Source organism: Heterodontus francisci, unplaced genomic scaffold (genome assembly GCF_036365525.1).
Source record: "Heterodontus francisci isolate sHetFra1 unplaced genomic scaffold, sHetFra1.hap1 HAP1_SCAFFOLD_330, whole genome shotgun sequence".
Lineage (NCBI taxonomy): Eukaryota > Metazoa > Chordata > Chondrichthyes > Heterodontiformes > Heterodontidae > Heterodontus > Heterodontus francisci.
Window position 1 is genome coordinate 873935 of NW_027141448.1, and position 17425 is coordinate 891359.

The following is a 17425-nucleotide window of genomic DNA, read 5'->3' on the forward strand; positions in this document are numbered from 1 at the left end:
TGATGAGGTTTCAGAGAGAGTTGACCAGGGTGGTGAGGTTGATGGTGTGTGTCTGCACTTCAAAATTGTGTTTGAAAAAGTACCATAAAATAGACTTGTTAACAAAATTTGAGCAGATGGGATTAAAGAGGCAGTGGCAGCGTGGATACAAAATTGGCTGAGAGACGGAAAGCATAAAGTAGGGTGAATGCTTGTTTTTCAGAATGGAGGGACTAATCCAGTAATGTCACTGTTGTTGCAGTGTGTGCAGTGTCTGACCCTGAGCTGTCCTAGGGAGGGGGCTGTTTGTGATTTTCCTGTGGGGTATATTATCATCAGGGTATCTCTCTGAGCTGTCACAGGGTTTGGGGCAGTGTGTGATATCCTTGTGCATGTCATGCAGGCCCACTGGCGTGTGCTTCCATCCTGATGCCAAGAAACAGAGCCCCATCTATGGGCAAAAAGTCTCACTTCCCTGTGGGTGTCTTGAGAGAGAAGAAGGCTTAGGGAGTAAACCTGGACAGTAAATCCGGAGTGGAGTCCCATACCTGTTACTTATCAGGTAATTTTCCAGCAACTCCTACAGCAGAGCTGGTACCAAATAGTACTGGTTTTTTCCTTTCCTTTGGACAATACTAGCAATGCTGAGAGGGGGTCCTGATGCTCAGTGTCTCCATACTATTTGCCCAGGCCTGTGCCCTGGAGAGGACACTCCAGCGTCATGGTTAAACATTAGCAAAACATGGGAAGAAACAGTTACCGATTATAAGCTCTCACTCAATTGGTGTAGAGTATGAGCACTAGGGGCTACTTTTGACAGTGGGAGAGATCATCGCGTCTCAATGGATAACTACCACCTACTCCAAGCTGTGCAGCCCCCAGTCAGTTAGGTGCTGTCCTGACAAGACCTACTTGCTTCAATGGGTGCTTACAGCTTCGAGAGATATCTCTCAACTGGCGGATTGATAATCTTTGCACCAGGCAAGACAAACTCAACAAAGAAGACACCAGTGCTTCGCATCACAAGCTGGAATGGAAGGACCATGTGTCCTGGCCTTACCGACAACCTTCTGCAGGTTGATGGCACACACAAGACAGCTGTGATTGACAAGGAACTCACAAGGCTCAATGTGGACATCGCTGTGCTGCAAGAAACTAGACTCATTCAAAGTGGATCCCTCAAAGAGAAACACTACACCTTCCTCTGGCAGGGGAAAGCCCAAGAGGCAACTCGTGAGCATGGAGTGGGTTTCACAGTAAATAACATGCTACTTGTGATGAGTGAACCACCCACAGTAGGCTCAGATAGACTTCTTACCCTTCACTTGTCAACAAGCGCGGGCCCAGTTAATCTCATATGCATCTGTGTGCCGACACTCACCTCCACCCCAGATGTCAAGGATCAACATCCTCGATCAGGCTCTTTCAGAAAACGCCCAAGGCCTCAGTGTGGTATCAAAGTGGAATCATCTGCACACCACCATCTATAACTCTGCACTCGCTGTGTATGGGAAAAGAGATGGGAGGAATGCTGACTGTTTTGAGGCTTATTGGACTGAAATGGAGTCAGTTACTGCAACTAAGAAGAGAGTCCTCATGAACTACAAACAAGTCTCCAGCAAACAAACTCTAGATGCTCTCAGAACTGCCAGAAACAAGTCTCTGCAGACTGTTCAGCACTGTACCAATCAACACTGGTTCAAACTCTGCAACAGCATACAAACTGCCACTGAATCTGGGGGATGCTGGAGGGACATATGAAGGAATTCAACACACCAAGGTTCCTCAGACAGCACCTTCCATACCCGCAACCTCTACCAACTAGAAGGACAAGGGCAGCAAATTCATGGGAACACCACCACCTGCAAGTTCCCCTCCAAGCCACACACTATCGTGACTTGGAACTATATCGCCTTTCCTTCACTGTTGCTGGGTCAAAATCCTGGAACTCCCTTCCTAACAGCACTGTGGGTGTACCTACCTCACACAGACTGCAGCGGTTCAAGAAGGCAGCTCACCACCACCTTCTCATGGGAAATGAGGGATGGGCAATAAATGCTGGCTTAGCCAGTGATGATCACATCACATGAATGAATAAAACAAAAATTATGAAAGCAATGGGAGCAGCAGTAACTAAATCAACACCTTTGAAGACAAAGACAGGGGTGATCATCACTGAACCTAACAAGCAGATGGAAAGGTGAGTGGAGCATTACCTTGAACTCTACATAACGGAGAACATTGTCATTGAAGTAGCTCTCAGCACCATTCCAGACTTCCCTGTCATGGAGGAGCTGGACAGCGACACCACCAAAGAGCTCAACAACGCCATTGACCGTCTTGCCAGTGGTAAAGCCCTGGGAAATGATGATATTCCAACTGGAATCATCAAAAGTGGAAAAGCAGCTCTGCGGCAGCATCCCCATGAACTTCTGTGTCTCTGTTGGAAGGGGAGATCTGCGCCTCTCAACATACGTGATGCAAACATTGTCACCTTGTGCAACAATAAAGGCGATCGCAGTGACTGCAGCAATTAGCGAGGCATCTGCTTGCTAAGTATTGTGGGGAAGGTCTTTCCTCGCATTGCTCTGACCAGATTGCAGACCCTGACATCATATCTATCCTGAGTCTCAGTGCAGCTTCAGAGCGAGTAGATCGACAGTCGACATGATTTTCTCACTTCGGCTGTTACAGGAGAAGTACTGTGAACAGGACAGACCACTCTACATTGTCTTTATAGACATCACCAAGGCCTTCTATCTTGTTTGTAGAGACGGACTCTTCAAACTGCTGTGGAAACTAGGCTGCCCTCCTGAACTCTTGGGCGTCATCTCTTCTTTCCACGAGAACATGCACAGTTCCGTCAGTTACAATGGAGCAACATCAGACACTTTCACGATCAGCAGTAGGGTAAAACAGGGCTGTGTCCTGGTGCAAACTCTCTTCGGAACGTAGGAGGAGGTAGTTTACCCTGTCGAGCCTGATCTGTCATTCAATTACATCCTTGCTGATCATCTACCTCAACACCACTTTCCCGCGCTCTCCCCATATCCCTTGATGTCATGAGTATCAAGATTTCTATCAATTTCTGTCCTGAACATGCTCAATGATTGAACTTTCACAAACCCCTGAGGTAGAGAATTCCAAAGATTCACCACCCTCTGAGTGAAGAAATTCCACCCTATCTCAGTTTTAAATGGCCTTTTAAATGAAACTTTAAGGAATACAAGCCCAGTTTCCTCATAAGACAATGCCACCATCCCAGGGATTAGTCTGGTGACCCTCCGTTGCACTCCCTCTGTGGCAAGTATATCCTTCCTTAGATAAGGAAACCAAAACTGCACACAATACTCCAGCACGATCTCACCAAGGCTCTATACAATTGCAGCAAGACATCTTTATTCCTGTACTCATGACCCCTCGTGTTAAGGCCAACATACCATTTGCCTTCCTAATTGATTGCTGCACCTGCATGCGAGCTTTTAGTGTCTCATGAACAAGGACACCCAGGTCCCTTTGGACATCAACACTTCCCAACCTCTCACCATTTAAGAAATATTCTGTCTTTCTGTTTATTCTACCAAAGTGGATAACTTCACACTTATTCACATTATATTCCATCTGTCATTTCATTCACTTATCCTGTCCAAGTCCCCTGGAAGCCTCCTTGTAACCTCCTCGCAGCTCACATCCTTTACAATTGGCATATTCTTCTCCATGCTGCTATTTTAAACTTTCAGTGACTCAGATGGGGGTGTCCACCTGCATACCAGAGCTGATGACAAGCTGTTCATCTTGGCAAGACTGCGCACCAAGACCAAAATGAGTCAGTTCTTGGTCTGTGAGTTGCTGTTTGCTGATGACGCTGTGCTGACATCCCATAATGAAGTTCATTAACAGCAGCTTGTATATCGGTTCTCCCTGGCCTGCAAGGAGTTTGGACTGACGATCAGCAGCAGGAAGATCAAAGTTATGGGCCAGGACGTAGAGACTCCACCTTCCATCAACATCGACAGGCTCACTTTGGAGGTTGTCAACAGCTTCACATACCTTGGATCAACAATCACCAGCAATCTGTCCCTTGATACTGAAATCAGCATCAGGATTGTCAATGCTGCAGCTGTCATGTCAAAGTTGAGAAGACGAGTGTGAACCGACAGCAAACTGATCGAAAATACAAAACTCCGCGTGTACCAGGCTTGTGCTCTCAGCACCCTCCTTTATAGTAGAGAAGCATCAACAACTTATGCAAGCCAAGAAAAGCAGCTGAACAGCTTCCACCTCCGCGGTCTCAGATGGATATTGGGCATCTCCTGGCAGGACAGAGTGCCGAATGCAGAAGTACACCAGCGTGCAGGGATCTGCAGCATGTTTGCCCTCTTGAGTCAGCGGTGACTCTGTTGACTGGGTCATGTGTGCTAAATGGATGACGGTCGCTTTGCCAAAGACATGCTCTTTGGTGAGCTTGCTATCAGCACGAGACCAACAGGTCACCCACGTCTGTGATACAAGGACATTTGCAAAGCGAGATCTCAAGCTGACTGGGATTGGAGTCGATGCATGGGAAGTCCTTCCTGCTGACTGGAATTCCTGGAGAAAGGCATTCAGGAAGACCATGGGAAAAGCAGAGGACAAAAGAAATGACCAGATGGTGGGAAAGAGAGCTCAGAGGAAGGAAAAATTATCAGTCGACCTCGGGCCAATGATATTCATCTGTACTAGCTGTGGAAGGGATTGTCACTCACGAGTCGTCCTCGACAGCCACAACAAACAATGTTTCACACAGAAGTGACGTACACCCCGGGTGTAGCCCATCGTCTTCCGAGACGGACGGTTGCCTATTACAATTACAACTACAGCTACAACTACAAGAGCGAGTCAGAGGCTGGGAACACTGCCGTGAAGAACTCAGCTCTTGACTCGCCAAAGTCTGCCCACTATCTGCAAGGTCTTCCTCTGACATCAATTGCACGCACATTTGCAATCTGGCTCTGTAGCTTAGTTGGTTAAAGCACTTGTCTGATAAACAGGAGATCCTGGGTTCAACTCCCAACAGAGCCTTATTTCACAGTAGCAACAGGCTTGAAAAGTTTCATTATCAACACTGACATCTGTGTCTTGTGAGCTTCAATTCATAATACATGATGAATTTCAATCACATACAAAAACAGCCTTTGTGAAGGATATGAGTTTGGAATGGCTGTTCCTCCTTGCACAGAACTTCAGTGCTGATACATCAAAGGTAACTTCTTTGACATAAATTTGTTCACAGTTACATTCAACCTGGAAAACAGCTTGATATTAATCTCACTGAAGGAGAGTGTTTGTGTCATTATGTGTTGCTTTTAACCGAGACTGGGACATGACGCAAGTGGGAGGGTTTATCTGAGGTTTGGAATATTTGTCAGTCAGGAACAAGAAAAATCAAAGGAACCAAATAAGAAAACCTATGTCTCATGTGGTTACCGAGAAACGGTGAGAAGATATTAAACTTTGTTGTATTTAATACAACTGTGTGAACTTTGATCTTTGCGGCCTTTTATAAACAGTATTTGAAGGGTCTCAGTAAAAATGTTCAGTGTTGATGAGAGTGGGGTCTGGGTGAGCAGCTGCTGAGTGTGACAGGGTCAGGACTGGATGCAGGAAGTTCTCTGACATTCTCTCTCTCTCTCTCTGATGGGTTGAGTTGATTTTCAACTGGCAGCTGTTGCTGTTTTGATAATTCAAGTTCCCTCCACCGATTTTTTTGGACAGACAGTGCATTATGAGGATGTAAAGGGTTAATGCTGAAGATAGTGGGATCAACCCCTCCCACAATCAGAGTGATGATGTAACAGTCACATGAGATGAGGTTTGGGAGAAGAGAGAGCAGCACCAAGGATGCTCGTTTAGGAGGCTTGATGAGTGTGTATATAGTATTGTGTAAATTAGAAAAGAGTTCTTAGTTCTTTCAGCAGGGAATGTGTCCAGAAAATATCGCGAAACTCACAATTTCATGATTCAGGAGTTGGAACACAGGGATATTAACTCCAAGTGACAGTAGTGGTTTCATTTAACAAAAGAAAAGTAGAGAATAATATTGCTCATTGATTGAAATCCCCCAGTGAGGAGACAGTTAAACAGGTGATCTGTTGGGGCATCCTTCCATCCAAGGTTTCGGCAGCATTTAATCTCCCTTTTTGGTGAAATTCTCTGTTTTCTGCATCTTTTTTTAATCCAGCTTTGATGGACCAGTGAAAAAACTGAAAAAAGTGAACAGATCCATCCTTTCTTTCCTTCCTTCTTCCCATCAGTTTCTCTTTTCTGTCCCAATTTATTCTGCTGTTTCTGCTGTTTTATCCATTCCAATCAAAATTCAACATTCCAATCAAATCTATTTGTTATTCCACAGTGTCTTTCCATGTGTTTTATTCTGTTGTATTCTCTCACAGTCTGTTTGATGATCAATTTTACATCTCACTCTCTGTTCTGGTGAAGATCAGAAGCAGTGATATCTGTTTGCAACACCCGACAAGTCAGCCTGAGGCTGTATCTCATCGACAATGTGGAGTTAGGAACATAGGAACATAGGAGCAGGAGTCGGCCATTCAGCCCATCGAGCCTACCCCACCATTCAATATGATCATGGCTGATCATCCACTTCAATGCCCTTTTCCCCACACTTTCCTCATATTCCCTTATGTCATTTGTATTTAGAAATCTATCAATCTCTGCTTTAAACATACTCAATAACTGAGCTTCCACAGCCCTCTGGGTTACAGAATTCCAAAGATTCACAACCCTCTGAGGAATAACATTTCTCCTCATCTCTGTCCCAAGTGGCTTGCCCCTTATTTTGAAATTGCGTCCCCTGGTTCTCGCCTCCCCAACCAGGGGAAACATCTTAGCTGCATCTACCCTGACTGTCCTTTAAATATTTTGTAGGTTTCAATGAGATCACCTCTCATTCTTCAAAACTCTAGAGAATACAGCCCCAGTTTCCCCAATCTCTCTTCATAGGACAGTCCCACCATCCCAGGAACAAGTCTGATGAACCTTCTTTGCACTCCATCTATGGCAATAATATCCTTCCGAAGGTAAGGGGACCAAAGCTGCACACAGTACTCCAAGTGCAGTCTAACCAGGGTTCGATACAATTGAAGCAAGAATTCACTACTCCTGTACTCAAATCCTCTTGCGATAAAGGCTAACATACTATTAGCCTTCCTAATTGCTTGCTGCACCTGCATGTTAGCTGTCAGTGACTTATTGACATGGAAACCAGGTCACCCTTCTACTCTATACCTCAGTTAATAAAGGAAAGGATTCCATATACCTGCTGAACCACCTTATTGACCTGTCCTGCTACCTTCAGGGATCTGTGGACATTCACTCCAACGTCCCTCACTTCCTCTACACCGTTCAGTGTTCTCCCAGTAATTGTGTATTCCTTTGCCTTTTTTGACGCCTGCTCTCGCTGTTCCCTGCTCTCCGAGTGAACTCTTGCTCCCTCTCCTGGGCTCTTTATGCTCCATTCTGCTCTCACTGTTTCCTGCTCTCTTAATGTATCAATATTTATTTGCCTTGTGTTTAATTTAAAATATGGATTAACAGTATTTTACAGTTGTAGGTTTTATTTGGTAGTCCTGTACAAGTTGTGGATTGGTATTCAATATTTAGCTCTGTGAAAACGATTGTGAATGAAAATATAACTTTCAATCTTAAACATGGGCTGGTCTGCAAGCTCCAAGTCCTTCATTTTGTAGTAATGGAATTGATACTGTGTCTTTCAGTCTTAATATCTGTGGCATTTTTGAACTGGTATGTAATGCATAACTTGGTCTAACGTCTGATGTACATTATTGGGATTCATAGGATCATAGGAAATAGGGGAATTAGGCCATTCAGCCCATCGAGCCTGCTCCAACATTCAAACAGATCGTGACTGATCATCTACCTCTACGCCATTTTTCCTGCTATCTCCATATCCCTTGATCTTGTTAGTATTTAGAAATCTATCGATTTCTGTCTTGAATATGTTCAATGATTGATCTTCCACAGCCCTCTGGGATAAAGAATTCCACAGAGTTCCCACCCTCTGAGTAAAGAAATTCCTGCTCATCTCAGTCTCAAATGGCCTGCCCTTATTCTGAGACTGTGTCCCCTTGTTCTGGACTCACTAGACATAGGAATCATCCTATCCATATCTACCCTGTGACACCCTGGAAGAACTTTGTCTGTTTCAATGAGATCACCTCTCATTCTTCAAAACTCTAGAGAATTTAGGCCCAGTCTCTGCAGTCTCTCATCATAAGACAATCCCACCATCCGAGGGGATGAGACCGGTGAATCTCTGTTGCACTCCCTCTATGACAAGTCTATCCTTCCTTAGATAAGGAAACCAAAATTGTACAGAATACTCCAGGTGCAGTCTCATCTAGACTTCATACATCTTTACTCATGTACTCAAATACGCTTTCAATGAAGCCAACATACCATTTGCCTTCCTAATTGATTGCTGCACCTGCATACTAGCTTTTAGTGTCTCAGGAACAAGGACACCCAGGTGCCTTTGAACATCGACACTTCCCAGCCTCTCACCATTTAAGAAATACTCTGTCTTTCTGTTTATTCTACCAAAGTGGAGAACTTCACACTTTTTCACATTATATTCCATCTGCCATTTTCTTGCCCATTCATTTAACCTGTCCAAATCCCCTCAAAGCCTCCTTGCATTCATTCTGTACCTTTCAATTCTGTAAATTTTGTCTGTTCTATTTCAGATTTTATATTTAAAATGTAACCATGGTGACAGAGTTTATTTAGATCTGATGGTGAGTTTGTTTTTGGACTGTGATTGATGGATCAACCTGTCAGCTGTACTGAATTGGAGTGAAATGGAAACAACTTCTGTCTCTCATGCTGTTGTTTGACTGTTGGATTGAAAATGTGTCTCTTGACTTTGGGATCAGTGTCTGTGTGACTACTTCTTTTGTTTGTTCCAGTGGAACTGATGAGCTGGCAGTATCTCTGTGCTTTGGGAGTGATCCTGTACCGACTGTGTGTTGGAATGAGCTCGCTGCACTTTTCTTTGTGTCCAAGAATCACCACATCCATTCAGGTTCCTTCGTGTATTTTCCTGCAGGAATGAAAGAACTGATGAGATAGAAGATACAAAAGCGATCAATGTAATCGTCCCAATAATAATCATTATGAACAATCATTAAATGAAAACCAGGAACACAAACGGTGTCAGTGTCTGACTCCACTGCAGTACTGCAGTATTCAGCTTCTGTTTACCAGGTGTTTGCAGTGGATTTACAACAAGTTTGTGACATTCAGAAACAACACAAGCCCTGCACTGCTCAATGACTGGGACTGTCCGATAGAGCAGTGACCTTTACACAGTCGCATTTCTATTTCAACGGAAAACAAGCAGCCACTATTTAAAATGTGCCTTTCACACTTCTCACCTGGTGTCTGCAATAAATGCTCTTTGTCAAACTGTCCACATCGTTATTGTGCGGCTATTTTTCCCCCACTGTTCACGATCCAACAAACAGTGAGAGATTGGAACTGAAGCAGGAAAATTCCCTCTCCTTTGGGTGGTAAAATTGTCAGTGATTTTCAATAGTGATTTCTTCCCATTGTGTCTCCCTGAGCCCGTACAGACACTGTCCGAGAATGAAATCTCCCTTCCCCATGTCCCCGGCTCACTCCATGTTCCGGGAGCAGCTCCTGCTCCACAGTGTCTGTTACAAACAGATATGGTTCGGAATGGCTGGGGCGTGCACCAAAACATGGGAGGAGCGAGTAGCCAAGGTCCGACAAACGTTGGGCATGTGGGGGCAGCGATCTCTCTCCATTGTGGGTAAGAACCTGGTCATCAGGTGCGAGGCGCTCACGCTGTTGCTCTCCGTGGCGCAGGTCTGGCCCATACCCCACTCCTGCGCCGTGGCAGTCACCCGAGCCATTTTCCGCTTCGTCTGGGGATCTAAAATGGACCGCGTCTGGAGGGACACGATGTTCAAATCTCTGGACAAGGGCGGGAAAAATGTACCCAACGTGGCCCTCATCCTGATGACCACCTTCGTGTGCGGCTGCATCAAGCTGTGTGTAGATCCCCAGTACACAAACTCCAAGTTTCACGACGTGCTGAGGTTCTATCTGTCCCCGGTGTTGCGAAGGATGGGCCTGGTCACATTGCCGCGGAACGCTCCATGCAGTTGGGCGGTGCCGTACCACCTTTCCTTCGTGGAGCAGTTTCTGCGGGCAAACACCTTTGACCACCGGTCCATCAGGCAGTGGTCTGCACGGAATGTCCTCAAGGCCCTACGGGAAAAGGAAACGGTGCATCCTGTCGGATGGTTCCCCGAGCAGACCGTCAAAGTCATTTGGCGGAATGCCTCATCACCAGAACTTTCAAACAAGCACCAAGACGTAGCTTGGCTGGTGGTGAGAAGGGCCCTCCCCGTCAGATCCTTCATGCACACCCGAAGTCTCGCCCCCTCCGCACAGTGCCCCCGCGTTGGCTGTGGTGGGGAAGAGACGGTCACCCACCTCCTCCTGGAATGTGCCTTTGCAAAGCAGGTGTGGAAATAGATGCAGTGGTTTTTGTCAAGGTTCATCCCAAGCAGCTCTGTAACACAGGAGTCTGTGCTCTACGGGCTGTTCCCAGGGACGCACACCGAGACAAACATCAACTGCTGCTGGAGGACTATCAATTCGGTGAAAGACGCCCTTTGGTCTGCCCGAAACTTGCTGGTCTTCCAGCGCAAAGAGTTGTCCACGACCGAATGTTGCAGACTGGCACATTCCAAGGTCCAGGACTACGTGCTGAGGGACGCACTAAAGCTTGGGGCAGCCGCAGCAAAGGCTCAATGGGGAAAGACCACAGTGTAAGGTTCCCCCACCAAGCTGGACTGAGGGGCTGGATCCATGGGAAACCCGTCGAACTGTATCGTTAATATTCTCAATTGCTGTAAATGTAAAACTGTAATTGACATGACAATTGTGAAACTGAAGGGTTGGGAAGAAACTTTTGACAGTATTGAAGGAAACTGACCTCCCTTGCAATGTTTGTATTTTTTGGTGCTGTTTGGAAACTGTTTGGCAATGTAATTTTTACAGATTTTTATGAATAAAGTATATTTTGGAAATTAAAAAAAAGTCTGTTACAAACACTCCCCGACTCCCCCTCAACTTCCCACCACTCAATGCTAATCTCTGAGCACATCTGCGGACACGCTCCCAAAGCAGTGGCTGCTGGAAGCAGGTGCTGTTTGTTTCCTTCCCCCGGGCCCAGGAAGTCTCCATTAGCAGCTGATTTAAAGCATCTTCCCCTGATTGAGTGAATGGCTTCACAGACTGGGTTGGGAAAGTCTGCGCATGCGCTCCACTCCTCATTGTGACGTCCCACTGTGGGCGGGCCTGCATCACGCGTGCGCAGATCCCTGCAGCAATTCAGCATTCAAACATCAATGGGAACTTTCCCCATTTCACCCTCATCAAAGTCCCAAAGAAAGTGAAGAGGGGCTTGGACTGGAGGGAGGGAGGGGCGGGGTAGGGGGAACCGAGAACCCAGAAAGCTGCCCACTTGCCCCATTTAGATGCTCAATTTGTGGTCATTCCCTGCAGGGGGTTTGTTATTATTGAGCCCCTCCTGGGAAAACAATCCGATAGAAAGAGGGGAGAAAGGAGGGAGCCGGTGTGTTTGCTGGGACCTTGCAGAATTCATTTCAGCAGCAAAAGTCCCGGGTTATATTAACCCGAGTGAAACACGCTGTCAGTGAGAGGAAAACCGAACGGCCCTTTTCATCTTTTCATTGGAAACAAAGTAGAGCCGGAAGTGCGGCGAGCAGAGCAGACACACAAGCTCAATGACAGGAGAGCTCGGCCGTCCCTGAGTTTCAGCTCCCGGCTCTTACATTTCCTCATCCACACTGTCTTTACTGTGGATGATCAGGGGTTCCTTGTCGGATCTGAGGACTGTATCCATTAAACATTCTGAGTCAGGAGATCCACACACTCTCTGTTATCAAGATTTATGGGCAGGAATGTTTCGAAACTTTGTCTATTAAATCATTGTATTATTCACAGAACTAATGAGGCAATCGGTTCATTATTCAGGCCTTGAACTTGGTTTGGGTAGACCGAAAACTGAGAGGTTCAGCACCTTTCCACTTCTTCACTAATATAACTGATTTTTTTGATGAAGTAACAGAAAAGGTTGATGAAGGGAAAGCAATGGATGTTGTCTATATGGATTTTAAGAAAGCGTTTGACAAACTACCACATAAAAGGCTGGGTAACAAAACTGAGGCTCCTGGAATAGGAGGGTCAGTATCTGCTTGGATTAAAAAATGGATGAAATATCAAGAAAAGCGAGTTGTGGTATTTGGTTGTTTTTCAGAATGGAAGATGGTGAACAGTGATGTCCACAAGGGTCAGTGTCAGGACCACCATATATAGAAATGACTTGAATATTGGAATCACAGAATCACAGAATTGTTACTGCACAGAAGGAGGCCATTTGGCCCCTCGTGTCTGCACTGACTCTCCAAATGAGCAATTCACCTCATGTCACTTCCCCGTCCTCTCCCCATAATCCTGCACATTCTTCCTTTTCAGATAACAGTCTAATTCCCATTTGAATGCTTCAATTAAACCTGCCTCCATCACATTCTCAGGCAGTTCATACTTTAACCACTCGCTGTGTGAAAAAGTTTTACCCCATGTCGCTTTTGCTTCTTTTACCAATTACTTTAAATCTGTGCCTTCTCGTTCTCGATCCTTTCACAAGTGGGAACAGTTTCTCCCTATCCACTCTGTCCACACCCCTCATCATTTTGAATACCACTATGAAATCTCCTCTTAGCCTTCTTTTCTCCAAGGAAAACAGTCCTAACTTCTCCAATCTATCTTCATAACTGAAGTTCCTCATCCCTGGAACCATTCTCATGAATCTTTTCCATAATCTCTCCAATGCCTTCACATCTTTCCTAAAGTGTGGCACCCAGAACGGGACGCAGTACTTCAGCTGAGGCTAGTGTCTTGTACAATAGAACATAGAACATTACAGCGCAGGACAGGCCCTTCAGCCCTCGATGTTGCGCCGACCTGTGAAACCATCTGACCTACACTATTCCATTTTCATCCATATGTCTATCCAATAACCACTTAAATGCCCTTAAATTTGGCGAGTCCACTACTGTTGCAGGCAGGGCGTTCCACGCCCCTACTACTCTCTGAGTAAAGAAACTACCTCTGACATCTGTCCTATATCTATCACCCCTCAACTTAAAGCTATGTCCCCTCGTGTTTGCCATCACCATTCGAGGAAAAAGACTCTCACTATCCACCCTATCTAACCCTCTGATTATCTTATATGTATCTATTAAGTCACCTCTCCTCCTCCTCTCCAACGAAAACAACCTCATGTCTCTCAGCCTTTCCTCGTAAGACCTTCCCTCCATACCAGGCAACATCTTAGTTAATCTCCTCTGCACCCTTTCCAAAGCTTCCACATCCTTCCTATAATGCGGTGACCAGAACTGCACGCAATACTCCAAGTGTGGCCGCACCAGAGTTTTGTATAGCTGCAGCATAACCTCGTGGCTCCGAAACTCGATCCCCCTACTAATAAAAGCTAACACACCATATGCCTTCTTAACAGCCCTATTAACCTGAGTGGCAACTTTCAGGGATTTATGTACCTGGACACCAAGATCTCTCTGCTCATCTACACTACCAAGAATCTTCCCATTAGCCCAGTACTCTGCATTCCTGTTACTCCTTCCAAAGTGAATCACCTCACACTTTTCCGCATTGAACTCCATTTGCCATCTCTCAGCCCAGCTCTGCAGCCTATCTATGTCCCTCTGTAACCTACAACATCCTTCGGCACTATCCACAACTCCACCGACCTTCGTGTCATCCGCAAATTTACTAACCCACCCTTCCACACCCTCATCCAGGTCATTTATAAAAATGACAAACAGCAGTGGCCCCAAAACAGATCCTTGCGGTACACCACTAGTAACTAAACTCCAGGATGAACATTTGCCATCAACCTACACCCTCTGTCTTCTTTCAGCTAGCCAATTTCTGATCCAAAGCACTAAATCACCTTCAATCCCATACTTCCGTTTTTTCTGCAATAGCCTACCGTGGGGAACCTTATCAAACGCCTTACTGAAATCCATATACACCACATCCACGGCTTTACCCTCATCCACCTGTTTGGTCACCTTCTCAAAAAACTCAATAAGGTTTGTGAGGCACGACCTACCCTTCACAAAACCGTGCTGACTATCGCTAATGAACTTATTCTTTTCAAGATGATTATAAATCCTATCTCTTATAACCTTTTCCAACATTTTACCCACAATCGAAGTAAGGCTCACAGGTCTATAATTACCAGGGCTGTCTCTGCTCCCCTTCTTGAACAAGGGGACAACGTTTGCTATCCTCCAGTCTTCCGGCACTATTCCTGTTGACAATGACGACATAAAGTTCAAGGACAAAGGCTCTGCAATCTCCTCCCTGGCTTCCCAGAGAATCCTAGGATAAATCCCATCTGGCCCAGGGGACTTATCTATTTTCACACTTTCCAAAATTGCTAACACCTCCTCCTTGTGAACCTCAATCCCATCTCGCCTAATAGTCTGTATCTCAGTATTCTCCTCGACAACATTTTCTTTCTCTACTGTAAATACTGACGAAAAATATTCATTTAACGCTTCCCCTATCTCCTCTGATTCCACACACAACTTCCCACTACTATCGTTGATTGGCCCTAATCTAACTCTAGTCATTCTTTTATTCCTGATATACCAAAAGAATGCCTTAGGGTTTTCCTTGATCCTATCCGCCAATGACTTCTCGTGTCCTCTCCTCGCTCTTCTTAGCTCTCTCTTTAGATCCTTCCTGGCTCGCTTGTAACTCTCAAGCGCCCTAACTGAGCCTTCACGTCTCATCCTAACATAAACCTTCTTCTTCCGCTTGACAAGTGCTTCAACTTCTTTAGTAAACCACGGCTCCCTCGCTCGACAACTTCCTCCCTGCCTGACAGGTACATACTTATCAAGGACACGCAGTAGCTGCTCCTTGAATAAGCTCCACATTTCGATTGTGCCCATCCTCTGCAGTTTCCTTCCCCATCCTACGCATCCTAAATCTTGCCTAATCGCATCATAATTTCCTTTCCCCCAGCTATAATTCTTGCCCTGCGGTATATACCTGTCCCTGCCCATTGCTAAGGTAAACCTAACCGAATTGTGATCACTATCACCAAAGTGCTCACCTACATCTAAATCGAACACCTGGCCGGGTTCATTACCCAGTACCAAATCCAATGCGGCATCGCCCCTGGTTGGCCTGTCTACATACTGTGTCAGAAAACCCTCCTGCACACACTGGACAAAAACTGACCCATCTAAAGTTCTCGAACTGTAGTATTTCCAGTCAATATTTGGAAAGTTAAAGTCCCCCATAACAACTACCCTGTTACTCTCGCTCCTGTCGAGAATCATCTTCGCTATCCTTTCCTCCACATCTCTGGAAATATTCAGAGGTATATAGAAAACTCCCAACAGGGTGACCTCTCCTCTCCTGTTTCTAACCTCGGCCCATACTACCTCAGTAGACGAGTCCTCAAACGTCCTTTCTGCCGCCGTAATACTCTCCTTGATTAACAATGCCACACCACCCCCCCCCCCCCCCCCCCCCTTTTACCATCTTCTCTGTTCTTACTGAAACATCTAAATCCCGGAACCTGCAACATCCATTCCTGTCCCTGCTCTATCCATGTCTCCGAAATGGCCACAACATCGAGATCCCAGGTGCCAACCCATGCTGCAAGCTCACCCACCTTATTCCGGATGCTCCTGGCGTTGAAGTAGACACACTTTAAACCAAGTTCTTGCTTGCCAGTGCCCTCTTGCGTCCTTGTAACCTTATCCATGACCTCACTACTCTCAACATGCTGTACACTGGAACTGCAATTTAGGTTCCCATCCCCCTGCTGAATTAGTTTAAACCCCCCCCCCCCCAAAGAGCACTAGCAAATCTCCCCCCCCCAGGATATTGGAACCCCTCTGGTTCAGGTGAGGACCATCCTGTTTGTGGAGGTCCCACCGACCCCAGAAAGAGCCCCAATTATCCAGGAAACCAAAACCCTCCCCCCTACCCCATCCCTGCAGCCACGTGTTCAACTCCTCTCTCTCCCTATTCCTCGCTTCGCTAGCACGTGGCACGGGCAACAACCCAGAGATAACAACTCTGTTTGTTCTCGCTCTAAGCTTCCACCCTAGCTCCCTGAATTTCTGCCTTAAATCCCCATCTCTCTTCCTACCTATGTCGTTGGTGCCTATGTGGACCACGACTTGGGGCTGCTCCCCCTCCCCCTTAAGGATCCCAAAAACACGATCCGAGACATCACGAACCCTGGCACCTGGGAGGCAACACACCAACCGTGAGTCTCTCTCGTTCCCACAGAACCTCCTATCTGTTGCCCTAACTATGGAGTCCCCAATGACTAATGCTCTGCTCCTCTTCCCCCTTCCCTTCTGAGCAACAGGGACACACTCTGTGCCAGAGACCTGTACCCCATTGCTTACCCCTGGTAAGTCGTCCCCCCCAACAGTATCCAAAACGGTAAACCTGTTGTTGAGGGAAACGGCCACAGGGGATCCCTGCACTGCCTGCTGGTTCCCTCTCCTTCCCCTAACGGTAACCCATCTACCTACTTCTTTTACCTGAGGTGTGACTACCTCCCTATAACTCCTCTCAATAACCCCCTCCGCCTCTCGAATGATCCGAAGTTCATCCAGCTCCAGCTCCAGTTCCCTAACGCGGTTCTCGAGGAGCTGGAGTTGGGTGCACTTCCTGCAGATGCAGTCAGCAGGGACACTCTTGGCGACCCTTACCTCCAACATTCTGCAGGAGGAACATTAACCTCCATTCCCACTATTCTAAATTCCCAACAGATCTACTGAAAACCAAAAAAAAAGTCAAAACTTGTTAGCTTAGCAATCCAACAGACAGAACTTTTTTTTTGGTTAGAGGAGGAGGATGGGTGGGAGACACTACCCGAATAGGGTTTCGGGTAAAGCAACCGCCCAAATATGTAACCTCACTTACCCAGCAGTCCCGCGTGCGCTCCGCCTATACACGAGAAATGGCTTCCGATTTCAACATGACCTCCTTGTTCTTGTACTCTATGCCTCTATCACTAAAGCCGAGGATACTGTATGCTTTATTAACCACTCTCTCAACCAATGACATATAACCCTAGGTCTCTCTGCTCCTGCACCCCCTTTAGAATTGTACCCTTTATTCTATATTGTCACTCCATGTTCTTCCTACCGAAATGAATCAATTCACATTTCTCTGCATTGAACTTCACCTGTCATCTGTCCTCCCATTCCACCAACTTGTCTATGCCCTTTTGAAGTTCTACACTATC

At 46.1% G+C, this 17425-nt stretch overlaps 1 non-coding gene across 1 annotated transcript; it reads left to right on the forward strand.

Moving 5' to 3' along the window:
- The first annotated feature begins 4966 nt into the window (after positions 1–4966).
- On the forward strand, positions 4967–5040 carry trnai-gau (transfer RNA isoleucine (anticodon GAU)). Its single transcript has one exon. It is a non-coding gene; the product is annotated as a tRNA-Ile (tRNA).
- The last annotated feature ends 12385 nt before the right edge of the window (positions 5041–17425 follow it).